This window comes from Lagopus muta, chromosome 3 (genome assembly GCF_023343835.1).
Source record: "Lagopus muta isolate bLagMut1 chromosome 3, bLagMut1 primary, whole genome shotgun sequence".
NCBI classification, from domain to species: domain Eukaryota; kingdom Metazoa; phylum Chordata; class Aves; order Galliformes; family Phasianidae; genus Lagopus; species Lagopus muta.
Window position 1 is genome coordinate 32,578,994 of NC_064435.1, and position 21,178 is coordinate 32,600,171.

At 39.4% G+C, this 21,178-nt stretch overlaps 1 protein-coding gene across 8 annotated transcripts in view; it reads left to right on the forward strand.

Moving 5' to 3' along the window:
- The window catches only part of NCOA2 (nuclear receptor coactivator 2), a 188,757-nt gene that overhangs the window by 45,493 nt on the left and 122,086 nt on the right, over positions 1–21,178 (forward strand). The window lies entirely within an intron of this gene.

Genomic DNA, 21,178 nt, shown 5'->3' on the forward strand with positions numbered 1-21,178 from the left:
AGTTGTGGGTAGTACAATACAAATGTGATGAAAGGCATTATGCTTTCCCCATACACCAAGATATACTCAGATACCTTCACTAAGAAAGGATTTAATGACCCTTTGAAATTCAGAAGTTCAGTGTTTGAACTTGTTTTGCATTAAAAGCAATGATTGTGTTTATGCTGTCTGCTGCCTCTCAGTGTTTCATCACTTGTACTTCTGCATTATTAGCGCTTTTCAATAAAAATTGGCAAATGACTCAAAGGGAGGAGGAGTGAATGCCTCAAAAACCTGTATAGTAACAGAAAGGTGAGTAAAGGAGAGAGACTTTTATTAGTACCTGAACTGAGGAAGAAAAGGCATTAGATTCGAGGGAATTGGCATTGGTAAAAGTGATCTCACAGATGTCTCAGCCACGGAAAGAGTTTTAATGTGAGTGAAATCAATCACTCAATCAAACTATGTTACTCTGTGCTTGCTGAATGAATTTCTTTTAGGAAGTGTGTATTCATTTTACAAATAGCTATACCTTAAGCCATCTTTATTAAACAGGGTGGCTATTGGAAGTTAGGAATTTGTTGTGTGCTTGTTGACTTAGCTGATAATATTACTTTAGATTTCGAAGGCTCATTCAAGATGCACTGCATTTCCATTGGTAAAGTCTGAAGTGATGACCATGTTAATTCTGAACAAAAATTAATTCATTGCAAATTTGTTTGCTGAAGTAATTTTATGGGCTCTTTAAGAGATGATGCAAGATGATTGCAAGATGATGGAACATCTTTTATTTCAGTGCATTTCTCCATATATGCAGGTTTTTTTTTCCATGTCACTTTTGGTCAAGATGTCTGATCGTTAAGGCTGTTGGTCCACTTATGACAGTGTAAAAACATCTCAGTACAACTGTAGGGGAAAGATGCTTTAGCTTTCTGGGAACATCAGTCTGGGATTACGTTTAGAGACAGTATAGGAAAGTAGATGACTCATTTAAATCTTTCATATCCCTATTGTTTTGCAGAGTGATATTTTTCTTCTGTTGGAGAATATACATAAGACCTTTCCTCGAGTCTTAATGTTGATTATATCACTGATTGTATCTTATCGTTCTTTGCTCTGTGTGTGTATATATAAAACAACAAACAACATCTACGTAAGGGTTGCATAGTGACATCTGTAGGCTGGTCACTTTTCCAATGCATGTGAAAGTGCTTAGCAAAGGGCATTTTTTAATGAGGAGTTTGTTTTCTTTTTCCCATAAGAAGACTGCTTCGTATTTGAAATATTATCAGTTTGTTTACATAATTATGAAGAAATGGAATTTTCTTTGCCTGTAAATGTGTTGTCTTCTTTGTTACTTCAGAAATTCATTTGCTGTGTGATAGGATGAAGCCTTTTCAACAAATCTCAGAAAAATCTGATATCTGCTTTTAACATTGTCAGCGTTTTGGAAAGCTGTTAATTAAAAACATTTTTTGTGTTAGTCCAAAATGCAGAATTGATAAACTAATGTTGATTACTCTTATTACAATTCTAACAAAATTAAATAAAATTAAAAATTTACAAGATGCCTTAGAACTGTTACAGTAAACCATCTTTTAGAAATTATTCTGTTCTATTATTTTTGTTACTTCAAGAGAACAGCTTCGCTTTTCCTTCTTTCTTCCCTGTGCTTGATTAATGAAAGGAATCAGTGTTGTTCCTATTGTTTACATCTCTGTAGACTAGAGATGATTTTGTTGTCCTGCTTTGCCTTTTTATTCATTGTATTAATAAGAAAAATGAAGTTTAAAAGAAAGTGATATGGGTTAGAGACTGCTTGTAATACTAATTTAATAGCACCCTTTCTATGTATGGAAGATCTTTATGTGCATTAAGAACAATGATGCAAAGTGTTTGGGGCGGGTAAGACGTGCTGTAGTCAGTGAGCAGAGATGTAGGGTTGCCAGCATCCCCAACCAAAGCCCTTTTGTTCCTAACTGATGTTGCCAGCAAACCAAAACAGCAAAGTTTTTGTGAAATCATGCCTACATTATGCAGAGAATGATGACAAAATTTATGGATTTAATGCTTCTTCAAAAACAAAGTCAGTTCCTTTGTGGAAAGCTTTGGTGATGCCAGCCTTCATAATTTGGACAAACCTATGGTGCCTGCTTGCTGGTGCAGTTCTATAGCTGTGCTAATATAAGGACAGCTGTGATTAACTTGTGCTGAAAAAAAAAAAAGTCATTGCCAGTTTTATCCCTTTCTGCTTCTCATTTGATGATTTTTTTTTTTCCTTGTGTTGTGGTTGGAGTCTTCCTGTTTCCATCCCTTTCACTTTCCATCCCAAAATAACGAAGATGGTGAAGGAAGTAGACTTTCTTTTCTAGAAGACAGCTAGGTGGAAATGAGCCAAGGATTGGGAATTGGAGGCACCCCTTTGGAAAATCCCTGTGAACTTCTCAGAGTGCTGCTTCTAGTATACAGACATCTGTTTCAACTTCAGATTTTTCCTTCACTATGTATTTACATATACAAACAGTGCTTAGGGCTTTTGTGTGTCCGTTTAATTGGGAGTTCTTTTCTGATATACCGACTATGAGTAGGAAATTGGAAGGCCACTGTCCAAGGTCAGTAGGTTATTGAAGATGTTTCTTAGTGTATGACTGAAGCTCCAGTTCTAAGGGAAGTGGATATTACATGAAAAAATGTGAATGAGAGTGTAATACTTTTTACCCAGAAATTTGCATTTCAGGGCATTTGCATACATAAGAAAAAACCTCCAAACTGACTGCCACCCAAAAAAAACCTTCTTCATATTCAGATGTATGACTGGAAAATTGAACAATCTGAAACAGAGCTAGGCATATTGAGGATGTCTAAATTTGCCAGAAACAGTGTCATTAACTATTGGTGATTTTCAAATAGCTGTGAGAGGAAATAATTTTATATCTGTTTTAAAAGCTGAATGTAAGATGAAGATTTGTTGTAGTGTGACTGCCAGATCTTCAGAAGAGATCATTGACCCTCTGAGAGCTGAGGAGGAGGGAGGCTGTCATGATAGACCTCAAGCTGAGAGTTATATTCAAAAGTCTTTTTATGGTAGTACCTTAACTCTGGAGGTTCTAAATGTAGAGATGGTGCCTTCCAAACTGAAGACGATTTGCACTGTACTCTTCAGAGAGGAACAAAATAAAGGCATTGCATTCCATTATGAGAAATGAAGATGGGTAGAGCACAAAACTTTCTCAAATAGTAAATTTGTTATTATTTTTTTAAAGTCCCAAGTTTTAAGTTTCACGATTTGATTCTGGATTCTAAAAATTCAGAATTACCTAAAAATAGATGCACATAAATTTGTGCCGAAAATATAAGGCATGTGCTTTGGAAAAATGCTCTCCAGAGATCCCTTCCAATCCCTATGTTTCTGTGATTCTGTAAATCTGCCAACTGATGTCCAATAACTTCATGGTTTATCTACACAGCTCTCTGTGCTGATAATGTTGATTGTTTTTTTTTCCCCTCAGTGTATGCAGAAAATTTAGATTTACTTGGAAGAATATTGTCTTGTTCGGGATAAGCTGCTGTTCTAGACTTAATGGCCTCACTCTGACCTTAGATAAAATCTTGAAAAGGCTGACCCAGGACTTGACTACCATGAATTAGAAGAGGGCAGTATAATTAATGTTAGCTGATATAGCTTATTTGACAAGATCAGCTCTGATTTTATCTTGAGGAATGATTAGTAGTTTTCATGCAATACACTGATACAATACCTTACAGAAACAGTGCTCAGATAAAGTTTAAGTGACTGACCATGGAGATGGCTGTTCTCCCCCATCGGTACTGAGCAAGCATGGTACTGTGTTCCTTTTCTGCAGACTTCAAAAGTATTTTGTAAAGGTACAAGATTTTTTTTGTTTTTTGTTTTTTTTTGTTGTTGTTGTTGTTGTAAGGACAGCAACAGAAGACACTGTGCTGCCATATATGGGGTGAATTTCACAATGACTTTTAATCAAAATCAGATGCTTTTCCCTTCAGAGAAGCACTGTTTCAAGTATTAGTTCAAAAATTAATTTAGCTTTGTGGCCTGTAATGTGCAAAAAGTAAGATTATGTGATCAGTGGATCTTGTGGTTTGCTAATCTGTATTCTCTAATGTGATCAGGTGTTTCCTTACTGCACATGTTCAGATTTACGAAAACTCAAAAGGAGAGGTAGAAAAATTCACTGTATGAAATCCACTGTTCTCTAGCATGATAAATATCTGCCTCTTCACAGAGACTTGAATTAATTTATTATTCTTAGTTCACAGATGTCTTGAAGCGAGGCATTGTTGGTAAGTTTTTCTTCCAACATTCTTATTTTTTTCTGAAATTGATGCTTTATTCTTTCATTAAATTAGAAAGTATTTTATCTTTAAAAAAAAAAAAAAACAACCCTGACTTATTCATATTGAAATAAAAATTGTTATAGTCATATTTATATATACATACACACATAAAAGCCCATTTTGTATAAACAATCCAAACTTATATAGAGGTAAATAAAGCTCAGTATCTGGAGATTTGTGGCCTGTGAAGCTGACAAACCACAGAAAATGGGCAGAGAGTTGGAGAAACTAACATTTTAAGACAGTTATGATATTTGTAACTTCTGCTGATAGAATTCAATACAAATATGAAATCTAATCTTCAGTTGCTTTCATCTTTACTGGTTTTTCATGGTGGTTGTCTACCTGAAGCTGAATAAATAAATACTTATTCTGTGTTTTTTGATCAAGAGTCTCTGTGTTTGTGGATGAGACTGTTTGAAGCTTTAATGTGTCCCTTCTTAACAGTTGTACTTGTAGAGTGTGTGCTTTGGAGTGAGAATTTAGATATTCTGAAGAAAAAAGCTAGATCTTGTTGGTTTTGTTTTTTTTTTTTTTAATTGAACACAAGAAAATGTATTACATCAACATTTTGGGCAGGGTGTAAGTTTTAACATACTTTGGTTTCAGTAGATGAAATATCAGATGTTGTCTTTGTTGAGTTCACTTGTGCTTTGCTCAGTATCTTTTGCAAAACAAACACATGATCTACATAGGTTCTCTCTGCTCTGTTTTCCTTGCATTTCTTATCCCAATGCGGTTGTGGTGCTTGGCTGGAGGTCCAGCAGTTAACTGCGGGGCTGAGCAGGGAAGACTGGTGTTGGCATGAGGAACTGGAGAGGGGTTGGGCCGGGTAGGCTATGGCATAAGTGCTGCTTGTCATGCTGAAGAGAAAGGAGGGCATGTAGTTTCAGAAAGTTGTCTGTTTAGGAATGAAATAAGATCAATAAAGCTGCTTGATGCTTGCATGTCACTTAGCATTTTAGGAGGTCGTCACGAAATATGTGCATTGCTTGTCTATGCTCAGCTCTGGGCTGATTTGTAAAAATGCTGAGCGCTCGGTCCTCTCAAGGAGAAACTGTACTTTGACTCAAGAGATGATGTGCTTTGAATATTTAAATACACATATTTCCTAAATACTCTGTAAAATTAGGGCCTAAGTTTCCATAATAACTACCTACATTTACATACTGCCTGTTGCTCATGCTGGGAGCAGGCATAATGTAGACCCTAAATGCAAATGATGCTGTAAGTGAATCACGCTGACTTACTGGTGAACTTTATAGAATATATAGAATATTCTCTCGGGAAAATATGTAATTCATGCCACTGAACAGCTCTGAAACCTGCAAGAAATGATGCATGGAGTCATACATTAGTCAGTGGAAGTAATACAAAATATTGAATATACTGAATATTGTAGTGAAGTATAGAGGGCAGTGCAAATAGAAAATGACACATGCGGTTAAATTTTCTGTTGTAATTCATCTACGTAGAGAGATGGAATTACTCAGGCAAGCTAAGTTAGGTGCTAACTCAAGAGCTTGATTTTCTGATGCTGGGTGTTATTTTCAGAGGGATGTGCTAACATGGAAGCTAAGTGAATGAGATAACCCTTGTTTTCACATGAAATAGGCTTTTGCTGGTATTAAGGTACTTTTTTACTTCTTCTTGTTTGGTTGGTTTTTCTTGTGCTTTTTCCTTTTGTGGTTTTATAATTTAACTCTGTTAAATACTGAAGAGATTTATGAAGTTGGGAAGGAAACAGTGTCTCCACAATACAAAGGTTCTAGCAGGGAGAAGTAGCCCTGGGATCATTTAATTCCACTTGCTTTCTGCAGATGGTTTTAATGGTTTTAGTCTCCTGCAGATACTCAGTTGCACTCACTCCAAACTAACTATTATCTTGTAACTGGTTATAAATACCAGAAAATAAAACAGCTCCGAAGAAAGCTAATTTACGGTTGGTTGCAACTCTTCTCTTGTAAATATTACATATTTTGTTTCACTCTCCTGTTGGTACCGGATCAGTGCCTTAAGTATTTTGTTGGCTCTGGGGAAAGGAGACCCAAAATGCATTGCTTGAAACTAAGAGGTCTAGGACATGGCTTAGGACTCTTTGAGATATTGCAAATACAACTAAGTACAGATGGCGGTGGTACACAAAACTGTGTGTAGTAGGGGATTCTATTCTGTCTGTGTGGGTGATGGGTACACATGTTGTTAAGTGTGGTGTGAATGCTTATTTTTTATTTTTATTTTTCTGTTTATACTTTAAGAGAAATCCTTTAAGCTCAGAAAGAAAATTCCTGCTTTGGAATGGAAACAAGCATTTAAGATACATAAAACGTCATATGATCTGGTTAAAAGTTGATGGATCTCTTCCTTTCCCCTCTACTAAACAGCACAAAAGTTCATTAGCTGCAGTACTTGTGCACAAACAGAGGTAACCCATGGAATAATATACTGTAGGATATTTTCTACGCTTCTCTGTGTGAAGGAAACCTTTGTACAGGCATGTTCAGCCCACGAGCTGCAGGTGGCCCAGCACATCTCACAGTGCTGCCCTGTGCCATCATGTCAGCAGCTCATCCCACAAAGTGGTCTGGCCAGGCCCCACAGCACCAGCAGAGCATCGGTGTGCTACGAACCCCATCTGGGCTGAAAAAAGGGCACAGGGAAGGTGTGATGCAGTGCCAGCTCTAGTGATGGCAAATAAGTTGATGCGTTTTGATACGCTGGCTAAACATGATCCTGTGAAGAGCAAAAGATATGCAGCCATGCTTTCCTTTTTGATACAGTAATTTGAGAAATTTTTTTGAGATTGCAAAAAAGATTATCAATTTTTTTTTGTTTATATATATATATATATATATATATGTTTTCTTTCACAGAAAAGACCATGTCTCTTTACCAGACTTTCATAAGCTGTCTTATTAGAGAGAAATATCCCTCACTTCGTAGTTTTTCCTTGTTCGTGTCATTGCTTTTTAGCAGCATATACATATGTGAACAACAGTTATTAAGAAAGAAGTGCACGAAGAATAAAATTTTATCCAGAATCTCTGACAAAGACCTTGAGAGCTCAGTGAGAATTGAAGCCACTGCCAATGAGCCAGGTGGAGTCGTTAGTTTCACAAAAACAGTCATGTATCTCACACGTTCTGTGTTTTTGTGGCTTTCTTTTGAATGTTTAAAAAAAAAAACATTAAAAATTGATGTGGGTTTTGCCACTTACATACATTAACTATGTTGTATATTTTATATGGGCTGCTCTAAAAATAATGCCTCCTATGATATTATGTTTGTCCATAATATCAGAGGCAGATGTTGGTGATGTGGCAGTAGAGACTGAACCTTCTGGACAATATTCCATTGCATTTTGTTGCTGTGCCACAGATGGCAGCAGAGGGGCAGTCTGACAAAATGGCGTCTGACACAGAAGTGTGTGTGAAGCATAGGTGTGAAACTGAATTCCTCCATGGAGAAAAAATGACACCTGCTGACTTTCATTGATGCTTGCTGAATGCTTAATAAGACCAAGCAGTGGGTGTGAGCACAGTGAGGCAGTGGGTGGTGCATTTCAGCAGTGGCAACACTGCGTTGCCTTTGCTGGTGCAGATTTGTCCCGAGCACAGCATGCAGGCTTTTGTTCATTGCTGGCAAAGATGCATAGCTAATGTTGGTGACTATGTTGGAAAAGAATGTTTTGTAGCTGAGAATTTCTCTATCAAATAGTGTTACTGTGTTCTTTGTGTCAGTTGTAGTTTCTACGGAAACAATTAGCAAGCATTACTGTCAGAGAAACTCATAGATGCAGCTGCAGACAATTCCTCTTCATTCAAAGCTGCCCTTGCAAGCCAAAGGGTTGGGCACTCAAGACTGTGTAGTTTCAGAAATCAACAGTACGCACAGTAGATAAAAATTTATGGAATATCCAAACACTTAAGTAAAATGGCAAATACGAACCAGTATCATTTGGGATGAAGTGTTTCTAGTGGCTTTCTTCTTTTGGCGGCATTTGTGTGGTTTTGGGGTTTTTTAAATTGTGAGTGTTGATGGGTTTGTTTGTTTTTTGCTTTTCAATTTGGGCTCTTTGTTTAGAAGAAGGCTTTCTATCTCTGTGTTTTCCACTGTGAGAAGCAGGGTGGGTGCGTTTTCTTTGAAACCAAGAAATCAGTTCCTTCGCATGGTATAAAAGTCCAAATTTAAAAAGGAGGAGGTGACAGAGAAGCAATACCAGTGACAGCCTGGGAAGGGGAATATGCAGACTGGCAGAACTTCAGTTCTTTGGCTGACACTATCATACATTGAGATCATATAATGTAATTTTAATATTTAAATTTTGCTATTCCATTGTCAAAACACTATTAAAAACACCGTTTTTGTTTGACAAATAAAATAATTTTGCTCAGAAGAACTTCAGCAAACAGACAATTAACCAGCACTGCTGGCAGAGCTATGCAAATTTTTGCATATATTATTGATAGTGACAGCCCAAAAAAGGCCTGAGTAAACAGATGGGGACAGTTGATTTGAGATAAATTGATATGTGAACGCTATTCTCTATACACAAAAATATGCCTCTTTAATCCTGAAAGCAGTTTTTTGAGGCAGTTGCTTGTTCTGTTGTTTTAGGTAGCGTTACGTGATTTGGTTCTAAATATATTAATGGGTACTGCTGAAAAAATAGAATTGCTAGATTCCTACCTACCAGAATGACAGTCAGACAGTACTGGGATTCAGGGCTGTGGCATTAGATACAAGTATTCTCCTTCTTGGTCTCAGTCGTTTCTCTTGATAACGCTTCATGCCTGTGATCATGTGCTCTCTGATGTTCAGCATCCCACTGAATCTTTCTAGATGATTTACATAGACCTAGATGCGAGCCTTTATCTACTATATTGAATATATTGAATTCTATATTGAAATAAACACGGGAGTCTTTCTGGCACTGGTGCAGATGCTTCTTGCAGGGAAAGTAGCATTGAGACAACTCAGGGTCAGCCCTCCAGCCCTTATTTGTTGATGTTGCTGCCATCAAGTGAACTCTGTACAGCCCCACGCTCTGGTTGTGAACTCGCTGCTGTTGCCTCTGATACTTGAGCTTTCTCTTCAAGCACTGAGTGGCTTCAGCACATATTTGAATAAGGACTCAAAATTGAGTTGCTGCTTTTCTGAGGGATAGATTTTGTGCAAGGCTCTGTTGGTTTTTTTTTTTTTCCCTCTTCTGAACTGTTTTAAATACTGGTTTTAGAAACTGTGTACTGCTGCCTCTTGGTCAGAATATAGCCTTTTTTTGGTCCAGGTCCATTGCCAACTTTAAAATTAAAGTGAAAGTGGACATTTCTAGTCAGTTTAAATATCTTGTGGGTTTTTTAATGTTATATTTATACATATATGTAATGACCGTTTAGTTTTGCCTCCCCTTTTTTCCTATTCCAAGGAACCTCATATGGTCAGGTATTTAAAAATAACCCTCTGAGAAAAACTGAGTCCAATTTACTTGCACAAAACCCCAGCTGAGATTGGTCTGACGTTAAAACATGAAAAGCGTTTTGTTGCCACTTCCTCCTCTGATGGATCTGGCCTGAAAGCTGTGTTGATGCCATTCAGTGGTTTGCTGCCTTGCCTCCAGCCAACCTGGGGCTCTGTACCACAGCCTGCTTTTCCCAAGACAAGCATGATCGGTAGATGTCTGCGCTTGTTTGTTTGTCTGCAACACCATAGGCTTTCAAAGAACTCCTCTTCTGCCTCCTATCTGGGATGTTGCTCTGCAGCAACCTTTCCTCTGCGTGGCAACAGCCCAAAGCATAGACAAGAGGACAGCTTTCTGCTCCAGGCCCCTGCCCACTCCTTCTTTGCAGAAATGAACACAATCTTTATAGGATTTTTGCAGATAGGGGCTGCATTTCTGGTGGTACAATTGGTATTTAGAATGCTTAAGTGAGAGCTTTAATTACGATTTCAGGATCACTTCTCTACTTTAGGGCAATGGCTTGCATGATCTACTCATGGATGTGGAGTTGGGTGAGGGAAAGCCTTGTAGGATGGTGCTCAGAGATACTTGGGCAGGGCTCATCCTTGGCTTTAACTCCTGTGATAATCTTGCATTTGCATACAGATTTCCATTGTTGTTCTTTTTTTTTTTCTTTTCCATGAATCTGCTCTGACTAATCCTCTGGCCTGTATTTCATTAGAAGTGTTGACTACAGAGTGATGGTTTTGGTAACAGATGAAACAAAACTTTTCCTTTTTTTCCTTTGCATGTACAGAATAAAAAGTAGAGGATGACTCTTTTTATTTGATAATTGAGAATGTGCCTGACTTTGTTAGGAAAGCCATAGTCTAAGAATACAATTCACCAGTCTTTTTATAAATTAATGCCAGGATGGTGTATCAGTTCTCACTCCCACTTATCCTCTTATTCCACCCCCTTCCCTTCCCCCCTGCGCTCCTTTCCTATTTTTAGAGACAATACAAAGCTGTTTTGCTTCAAGCAAGAGACAAAGATTAGGAGAGTTTTACTGTTTTGCAACAGATTTCTGCAGCATACCTGAACCACACTTGTGTTTTCTGCTCCCCAAACGCCAATAAATAGTTTCTGTATTCAGGAATGCTGTTTTTATTTACTTTAAAAAAAAAAAAAAAATTACTCTTTACCTCAAAGCTCTGAGCAAATTGTGACTGAAGGCTGAATTCTGGCAAATCTGGGTATGAGCAGCACAGATTCTCTCCTCCTCCATATGAGTGCTGGTGTTGTGTAACGTTTCCTGTGCTTTTGTGCAAATAAAACTTGGTTCAGAGTCTCTGTGTTCCTGTGATCCACGAATTGCATGGCAAGGAGAGGAGCCTTAAAAAGGCCTGATTATGTGGTGGTGATAAAAATCGCACTTACTCTCAGCAGCCCTAAAGACTCTGCAGATTTTATTAAACTGTAAAGACGGGACGTGGGTTTGTGTGTGCATCTGTATCAATAAATCTATATAATTCACATGACAGGGCCATTTTCAGAATGCTTAGGTTCGTCTGCTCTCAGATGCAGGTTTGCAGCCTTACAGCTTGCTGGCATGGATTGAGAATACTGAGCTTTTAGGTCATGCGTGCTGAATGCGTAACAACAGTTGCTTGTTTTAAGGGTAAAGTAGTTGTTTGCAATATTTAATAACAAGGGAAACGTGATTTAGCTTGCAGTTCCTTTATCTTAAAGAATGAACTGAATATGTTTGCTAAACAAAAATAAAATTGAGCAAGCAGTTTTTAAAACAGTATAGTTAGATACAGAGCAAAAAGGTTGCAAAAATATTTTTGTTAAACAATTATTCCATTCAGTTTTAAAATCTGAGCTTAAAAAGTATTGAGGGTGCCACTATTCATAAACTTCTGCTATAGAAAAGGTACGTCAGGATACTGCGATGTTGGGTGTATGTATCGGAAATTGAAGTTTAATATTTTTCCTTGGATTTAATATGCTGTGTACCTGATTGAATGCGATAAGTGCCTCTTTAACAGGGCTGCACATTTTAATCAGTTCATTGCAGTCACCTAGGAACATATCCTTGTTCTACTTAAAAGCAAGTTGCTCAGTTCACCCTGGTGTGTTTTTCCTTCCTGAAAGCTCTACCTTTCTAAAAAATAATAAAATAATCTTTCTATCTAAGGTTCTCATCAGCACTCTTTCACCTTTAGGCCTTACCCTGTGTGTCCCTATGATGATTTCTGCATGCCCCACAATCACGAGTGAGGTGGTGAAACCGGCATGTTGAGTATTGTAGCTGCATGTGGCGTGTCTTGGAGCAGTCACCATCCTGAAACAGCTTTTTAACAGCTATCCAGGATGCTCATTCACCATTGTATGAGTTCTCATTTTATGTTTTTATGCAAACCTCATCTAGTAAAACATCAATGAGATCTTTAATGTAATTTGGCACTGCCATTAGTGTTACTTTTTTTTAATTTCCTTTTGTGCTGAACTGTCGGTTCAGCTTTTTGCTCCCTTTTATAAAGAGTTGCAGTAACACTCATTGGAGGATACCTGAGATTCATCTTCTGTTAAGCTGATACTGATAACTGGTTGTAAGTACTGTGGAATCTATCTATGCATGGCTGAATGGATTTGGACTTCTACAGTGCAGGTTTGACACCCAGCCAGTTTTGATCTCTGAAGACCGAATAAATGGAAGAGATTTTTCCACTGCTGTCTCACAGGAAACAAAAGCGCAGCTTACTGAATTGGCTATTCCATGCCAGTTTAGGAGAAAAATTGTCTTTTTCTTTTCCAACTAATGAAAGTGGTAGTAATTAGTAGAAAGTACTAAAACAATCCCACATATTTTTCATCTTAAATTCTTCTTTTTTTTTTTTTTAAGTATATGGTTACGATAAGAACTTTGGAAAACTACATTTTGTTAAATGTCAGCAATTAAAATTGCATACGAAGTTCAGACTGCTCTTAAACAACAAGGATTGTGACAAAAGAATCCTTTTCCAAATTAAGCTGTGGGTTTGCAAACTCTTTCTGACATCCTCTGTGAAAGCACAAAGTAGACCTTTTTAAATTCAGAATAACTCTGTAATTGTTTTATAGGCCCTTGCACTCAAGTTGATGGCATTTCTGTCTGTCTGTAATGCAGAAGGAAGAAAAGGGGGAAGGAGGGAGCCCCTTGCATCTGGTTAGCAGGCCCAGATCTGCAGTCCTCTGCAGATCAAAGAGCTGTGTGATGGCAGCCACTAACACCTCCCAGCAGAATATCCCCAGCACCCATCCTCCTGGTGCAGCTCAAAGCTGGCCTTTGGAAAGACCTACCCCTGAATACAATGGGAATGAAGATATGAGGCGTGTGGGGGGTGGGGTGGAAAGTGAGGTAGAAGGAAGGTGACACGGGAATCCCTGGTTTTACCAAGCTATGGTATATGAAACTTTCTTGAGAGTGGAATGGGAGTAAAAAAAAAACACCATGTACATATACATATACATATACATATACATATACATATACATATACATATACATATACATCCCCAGATGCTTGGTGTGCATGCTGGGATGCTCTGCACACATGGAAAGGTGTGCTGACCATACCAAAGAGATGGCCCAGCTTGGGGGCATGGCCACACCAGGCCAGGCCTGGGTCCAGGTGTTCCCACACATCTTTCTGTGGAGTGGAGTGGCTGCTTATCAAACTGGAACATTCAGTTGTCTTATCCACAGTCATTAAGGCAACAGAAAGAACGGGCCCGCCCGGTTAGAAACCAGTTGGGTAGCAAATGCATGAATGGCCCCCAGCTTCCAGAAAGGTAGATGGAAGGAGGAGACGTGCTCAGGGAAGTGATGAAGTGGATAAACAAAATAGCCTGTGAAATAGTGTAAGTTGGAAACTTGGCAGGGTGTGCTTGGGGCCCTCTGTGAGGTGTGGTGAGCATGATCGAGTGTCATAACCAATGAGTGCAGATCACTCATTAACCTCTTTCATTTAAAAATAGTCAGAATTTCTTTGCACCCAACTTTGCACTGATTAGATCGACAAAAGCTGTGGACTGCACCAAGATGTGGCTGTGGCAGCTTTTCTGTTTGCTTCCATTTGCACTGAAGGAGCACTTGAAAGAATCCAAGTATTGTCTGTCTGTGAGAGATGCAGCCTCTTCCATTTGTGTTCATTGTGTTCCATTTAGTGGGAACAAAAGCACTTTGCACATTTCTTTTGGGTGTCTGGAGAAACATCTTGGAACCAAAAGAGAAAATTAGTCATAAAATCAGAGTGACTTTGATTTTTAGAAGAACTGAATAACAGGGGTTTGGCAAATAACTTTTTAACCTGTATTAGAAAGTATATGTGTATATATATTTATGTCTTATAATTTTGTGTATACATGCATATGTATTTGTCTATACCCATATGCATAGTACATTGGTTTTATAGTAAATTCAGTAGAATTATCTTATTTTGAGCTTCTATTAAAATGTTATACGTTCATTTTGACTCATAAATTCATGTGATTAATATATAATAATTCTTCGTTTCTGTGGTGTAACTGTCACTGTCAGAAAACCGTTTTTCATTTGGGAAGATGATTTGATAAAGAATTCTTTTTACAAAACAAAGAATATCTAGGTTCCATAGTTAGTTGATGTTGAGCTCATTTAAAGAAAAGGGAAAAAACGACTTGGCAACAAATCAAAAAAATAATAGAAACCAGGCAGCTCACTTTGAACCAAAATGCTTAGTTACTGTTCTTGTTTTTTTCCACTTAGCTGAAGGAATTACAGAAAGTTTTCACAGCTTCTGCATGGCCCAGTTTGAGTAGTATGCAGTATGTAGACCATGTAATAGTATGCAGACCATGGGGTCTGCACTGGCTGATGAGAGAAGTACCTGTGAGGCCACAAATTAAGGATGGGGCTTCCTCTGGCCATGGGCTGAGTGGGTTTCTTTGTTCCTTGCAGAAGGACCCACGCCAAGTAAGTTAGATCACTAGGTAGTTCCCCAAATACTAAACCATTAATGCTAAATTATCTCACTGGTTATTGCTATAACGCAGTGAAATGTAGGCATTCGTAATTACGATGTTTGATACAATTCAGTTGGACTAGCTGTATTCTGTAGCCCATGTCTTTTGACCATGGATTGCAGTTTGGAAACTGCTCTTTTGGGGTGTTCCCAGATTCTTCATTCTCTGTAGGAGAAACAGGAGATGCAGTATGCAGATGCAAAGGTATGAGATATGGGGCTGTTTGTCAAACATGCACTCAGCTGGCAGCACACATACCTGAACACTGCCTTGGGCTATTAGGTGTTAATTTATGCAGAATGGAGAAGCATCAACAGGTGGTGAAGATTTTTGGATAAACTGGCCTAATCCGGTAGAAGAAAAAAGTTGACTGCTTCTAGAAATGAAACTCCTTTTCCCTGTTCCCTTCCTGTTTTCCAAGGCTTGGCCATGTTGTTGTGTCATATCCGCATCTCACTGGCTGTAAAAACTTCTCTCAACCCTTTGGTGAACTAATTCAGTTTGGCAATGTACAAAAAAAATCAACAATTTTATGCCATATCATTAAATTGAACAGGCTTACTTACTATAGGACGGGATTTTGTTAACAGCACCTAGCTTTAGGTTGGCGCACTCTGGTGTGACTGCATACTTCCAGCATTTTGATCCAACACAATTTGTAATGTGATGGTTGTGGTGTTTCTACCAAAGGAAAGATTTGTGGGCTCAAATAAGAGATCCCAAAAAGGAGATAAAGTTTTACAAATGTAGCCGGAGAGGTTGGAGCCCAGCATTTAAACAGGATTTTTGTTTGCTTACAAGAGTACTTGTTAGAAAATACTTCCTGCTTCTACTCATCATGGCTTTAGGGCTCAGCACTTAAAATTCCTGGGGCTGAGTATGTTACTGGAATAGCAGGATAGTGTAAAACCTGACATTTTCTCACAGAATCTCCAAAATTAGGCACAAATACGATATTAGAGTTTAATAAACATTGTCTAATTAAAAAGCTTGTTTGTTTAGGAGAGCAATAGAATTTCTCATGTCTTTTTTTTTTTAAATTCTCTGCTGTTTGGAGAACTTCCTTGCGTCTTTTGCAAGTGCATGCATTTTGTCAGGTGTTTTTGAATTTCTGGAGCACCTAGGTGAAAGGAAAATCAGTGGGGATCCTGTGCTTCCCCAGGTGCTTGGTAAGGAATGGAGGAGGTGATAGGTGTAAAAATAGTTCACAGAAGCTAAATTTCCTCGAACTCACAGTAGTGGTGTATGGGACAGGGCTAACAGCAGAGGGTTGGTTAGGTGAGTGCTTCTTGTGTCAGATGGGGTTTGCAAGATACAAGTTTCCTCTTGTGACATCGTGCCATGAAATTATGGACAGTGTGCCATATCACTGGGAGGTTGTAGGTGGTATTGTCACTATTTGTGATTTCTGTTTCTTCAGATATTTTTTTTTCTTTGTTAAACTAACATTAGCTAAGTCAGTAAAATCGATGGAATACAGTGTAAGGCTGTTATTCCATTTTAATCTACTTTTCAGTGTGAGAACAAACTGAAGAGCTGTGTGCAGTGTATTGTGGAGCAGCAAACTTAGTTTGGAATTCCGCTTGTTTGCATAAGAACCGTATTGTTTTATACTGATCTTATTGTGGCATGCTTTTTGAACAGATTGAAGTCAAATTGTAAACTATAGTATACATGTTGATCAATACATGAAGTAGCTTTTGTGCTGCTGCATTATTTATTTAGGATAGTACAATTTTCATTTGTAAATTTGTTTTAGTTGTTTCTTGAAATTAAAAGGGAAATTGTGATTTGGGGATTTCTGGTGAATGAAGGTTCTAATGTAGGAAACTTAATCTTTCCCCTTTACTCTGCCCTAGTGAGGCCACATTTAGAATACTGTGTCCAGTTCAAAACAGACAGGGATCTCCTAGAAGGAGTCCAGCAAAGGGCCACAGAGATGATTAAAGGTCTGGAACATCTTCTATATGACGAAAGCCTGAGTAATCTGGGACTGTTCAGCCTGGAGAAAAGAAGACTGAGAGGCGATTATAAATATCTAAAGGGAGGTCGGAAGCAAATGGATGAGGCCAGGCTCTTCTCGGTGGTATGCAGTTTATAGGACAAGGAGTAAAGGCCAAAAACAGAGGAAGTTCCATATAATGTGCAAAAGAACTGTATGGTAAGGGTGACAGAGCACTGGAACAGGTTGCCCAAAGAAGCTGTGGAGTCTCCTTCTATGGAGAGACCTATACAAGACCCGGCTGGACACCCACTTCTGTGACCTATTGGGTTGAGCATGTCTTGAGGTTCCTTCCAACCCCTGTGATTCTGTGATTATGTTTTAAAGAATAGCTAAACAAAATAGTAGACTTAATTTTGCCACATGGAGAAGAATTCCTCATCAAATGACTCCATTAAGTTGATTATATCAAATATGCTGTTTGCATTGCAGTGCGGCTTTTGTGATCATAGAATCACCAAGGTTGGAAAAGACCTAAAAGATCATCCAGTCCAACCGTTCACCTATTCCCAATAGCTCCCACTAAACCATGTCCCTCAACACAACATCCAGCCTTTCCTTGAACACCCCCAGGGTCGGTGATTCCACCACCTCCCTGGGCAGTCCATTCCAGTGCCTGACCACCCTTTCTGAAAAGCAATACTTCCTCATGTCCAGCCTGAATCTCTCCTGCTGTAGCTTGAAACCATTCCCTCTGGTCCTATCATTAATGACACGAGAGAAGAGGCCGACCCCCAGCTCACTACAACCTCCCTTCAGGAAGTTATAGAGAGCAATAAAGTCTCCCCTGAGCCTCCTCTTCTCCAGGCTGAACATTCCCAGCTCCTTCAGCCTCTCCTCATATGGCCTGTGTTCCAGACCCCTCACCAGCTTCGTTGCCGTTCTTTGAACACGTTCCAGGGCCTCAATATCTTTCTTGCAGTGAGGGGCCCAAAACTGGACGCAGTACTCGAGGTGCGGCCTCACGAGTGCTGAATATAGGGGAACAATCACCTCTCTGCTCCTGCTTGAGGGGGTTGAAGAGTAAGGGTGAACAGCTGAAGGTTTCAGGGAATTTTTCAGAGAATATTTCAGGGAATAACTTGTTCTTTAAAAACATTGAAAACTATGTAGAGAAGAAAAAGAAAAAAAAAAAAAATCTTACCTTAAAATGAATGGGCTGATGGGTAGGATGTTCACTATGCTTGAGCCACCTGGCCAAAGTCCTGGCAAGGATACACTTGTCCTAAGGAAGATCAGTCTTTTTGATGGCTAGTTCTCTGCACTGTGCTTCACCTTTTTCTTCACATATCCATCTGAGTGTTTACATGTTCACAAATCTTACATAAATCCATGTGCTCCTAGAGCCATTTCAAGCATTTCTATTATCAGTGTTTTATGATTTGTTTTACGTTAAAGCTTTCCTACTTGATATAGTGTTTTAGCTCATAAATATTTATTTCAGTGACAAAATAATTAAGTTGGCTTGCGTTAACAGATACCATTTTTGGAGGTCTGCTGGATTTCAGACGAGTGTTTAGGAACACTCTATAGTGATGTGTAGGACCCAAGTCTGCTCTGATTGCGTATAGTTGTGAAACAACTACCAGTGCCGGACAATTCTCATCAACTCAGCAGAGTTGTATGAATGGGAATGCTTTCCTTCCATTTTTCTTCATTGAAAAAGCCCTTTACTGACAGCCAGCATTATATTGTGCCAAAAGAAACAGCGCACAAAATTCTGATGTCTTTTTTAGGATGAAGATTAGTGTGCTTTCTGTGACTGCACATTGAAGTAGTGAAGTTTACTTCAACTTAGTTAATATTTTTCATTTTAGCTGTAACAAGTGATCAGATAATTATTTTGTACTTTACAGGAAAACCCAGCTTTTATAGATGCTCGACAACCGGTTTCTCTACTATGCAATAAAATTACTTCAGTTTCTCAATTTATTTTCATGAAAATGAACATTCCAGGAATATGCATGTAGGTCATATACTATTTTTGCTGTAGTTAGCAGGTTTTGAAAATTGGGTACATCAGGTGTCTCTAAATACAGTCCCACAGGAACAGTCAGTCGTTCCTTGGAAATAATTATTTCTTATTGAAAAATTGCTGTTGTAGCACGTTGAGGCTGTGCTATAATTTGCATGCAGCTGTAGACATGTGATACTTTCACTGGATCTGCTCTTCTGGATGGTGTTTGTGCAGAAGTATTTACAAGAACCATGGAGAAAATGTTGACTTGTTTACCGTTATACCTGCCTGCTCCCATTTAGCCCAGATGGAGAATAAATGGGTTTGCTTAAATTATCTTCGATAGCTCGGTCTGACCTTCAGCGTGAATCGAACTAACCTGTTTTACTTCTGTGGCCCAGAAGTTTTTGGGGTGCAGCTGCAGTTGTGCAGCCAAGCAGTGGGACTTCCAGGGCACTTACGGTGTGAGCAGTGCCTGGAGGCAAGCCACAGCATTGGTGCTGGAGACAAGGCAGGCCGCCCTGGCGTGTTCCCAGCTACTGCCCCAGCTCAGCAGCTCGTTTGCAGCTTGACCACTTGATCTCAGATCTTAGTATCTGTGCTGTTCTTGTGTTAGCGAGCTGGATGGCTTACACTGCTAAGGGCTGGGAGGGAAGTGCCAGGAATTGTAATAAGCAAAGCTGCCTGATGTTTTCCTGGATAGGATGCTGGATTGATTTACTTATTTTTAATTTTATGGTGGTACTTTCTGTTTTAATAAATTTGCAAAAAAATCAGTTTTTGGAGCTGAAATATTTGAAGCTGAATAGCTGCCTCCAACATACCTTTTTTTTCCTATCAAAATTATTTGGCTATTTATAACAATCTGTGGGGGAAAAAAAAAAAAGTTATTTCTCATGTCATCTTTTTGAAGAATATTTTTTTCTTTTGCAAATGCTTACATCTCCCCCCTTGAAGCAGAAACTTGAAATGGCAGTGCAGAAAGTGCTGGTGATAGGCTTTGAGGGAAGAAGAGTGGCTTCTGAGTCATTGCTTTGCCTTTGTCAGCAGTGTGAGAATCCCAGATCTAACCAAACTGTGTGCTCTTAAAGAAATCACAGCTTTTGCATGCCGTCCTGCTGCACGGTTGCAATTAGCAGCGTTTTCCATCCTGTTGAGCAAATGTGTGCAGATTGCACGTGCTGCCCCTAAAACCAGCAGAAGTACACCTGGGCAGGTGTCTCAGCAGGAGGTAATGAACGGGGTTGGCCATTCTAACTGAGAGCCAAAAATCCTGCTTCTCTTATTCTCAGTGATTCCTCCTAAGACAGCTTTGGAAGAGAAACTGCTTGACTGGGAGAAATGAATAGTCAACCAGTGGGTAGGAGGTTGATAAAATTGGGATGAGAGGTGAGCGAGCTGTGCAGGACAGAAGGGGCTGCCTGGTGCCCGAGAACATGAGCAAAGCTGTGGCCTGGTCCACACCCCAAATAAATAATCCCAGCTGTGAGCAGGGGAGACAGAGCTGGATGTAAGGGCCCTTCCTCTTTCCCTGCACTTTGTCCCATTGAGCAGGCCTTTTCTGCCACTGTTGTCCACCACTGTGTTTTCATGCAGTGGAGCTAAGGAGAAAACAGGAGCGGGTCCGACTTTTTTGCATGATCTGATAGTGATAGGACAAGGGAAAATGGCTTTAAACTAAAAGGGGAGATGTAGATTAGCTGTCAGGAAGAAATTCTTTACTCAGAGGCCAGAGAGGCAGTGGCACAGGCTGCCCAGAGAAACTGTGATGCCCCATCCCTGGAGAGTGTTCAAAGCCAGGCTGGATGGGGCCCTGGGCAGCCTGAGCTGGTGGGTGGCAGCCAGCCCACAGCAGGGGGTTGGAACTATATCATCTTTGAGGTCCCTTCCAACCCAAACCATTCTATGATTCTGTGAAAAGGGGTAAATCTAGGCTGAAAGAGACTGTTGAAGGGGAGTAGAAGATAGTAAGTAGCTAAGATGCAGTGCAACAAGAAGTGATGAGCAGTGGCACTGAGAAACTGAGTCCTTAAGGCGGTGAGAGATCAGATCAAGAAGTGGGTGATGGATTTGAAGGAGGGTAATAGTTGATGGGATTGTCAGGGCACACAGGAGGAAGAACAAAGCAGGGGAGACAAGGGGAGAGCGTCACTGCCAGTCAGCAGGGGACAGCAAGAAAAGCTGAAAAGCAACAGAGTTGGAGTTTGGAGAGTCTTGCCCTAAAGACAAGAGTGAAAAAGGGCCAGGCCTTCAATCAGCATGGGCCAGGGGCTGTGGCTTGAGGAAAACAGGCAGAGGAGTTCTGGAAATACCTTTTTTGTAAAAATCATTCAGTGTAAGGAAATATGTGTGCTTTAGTAAGAGCTCCTACAGTATAT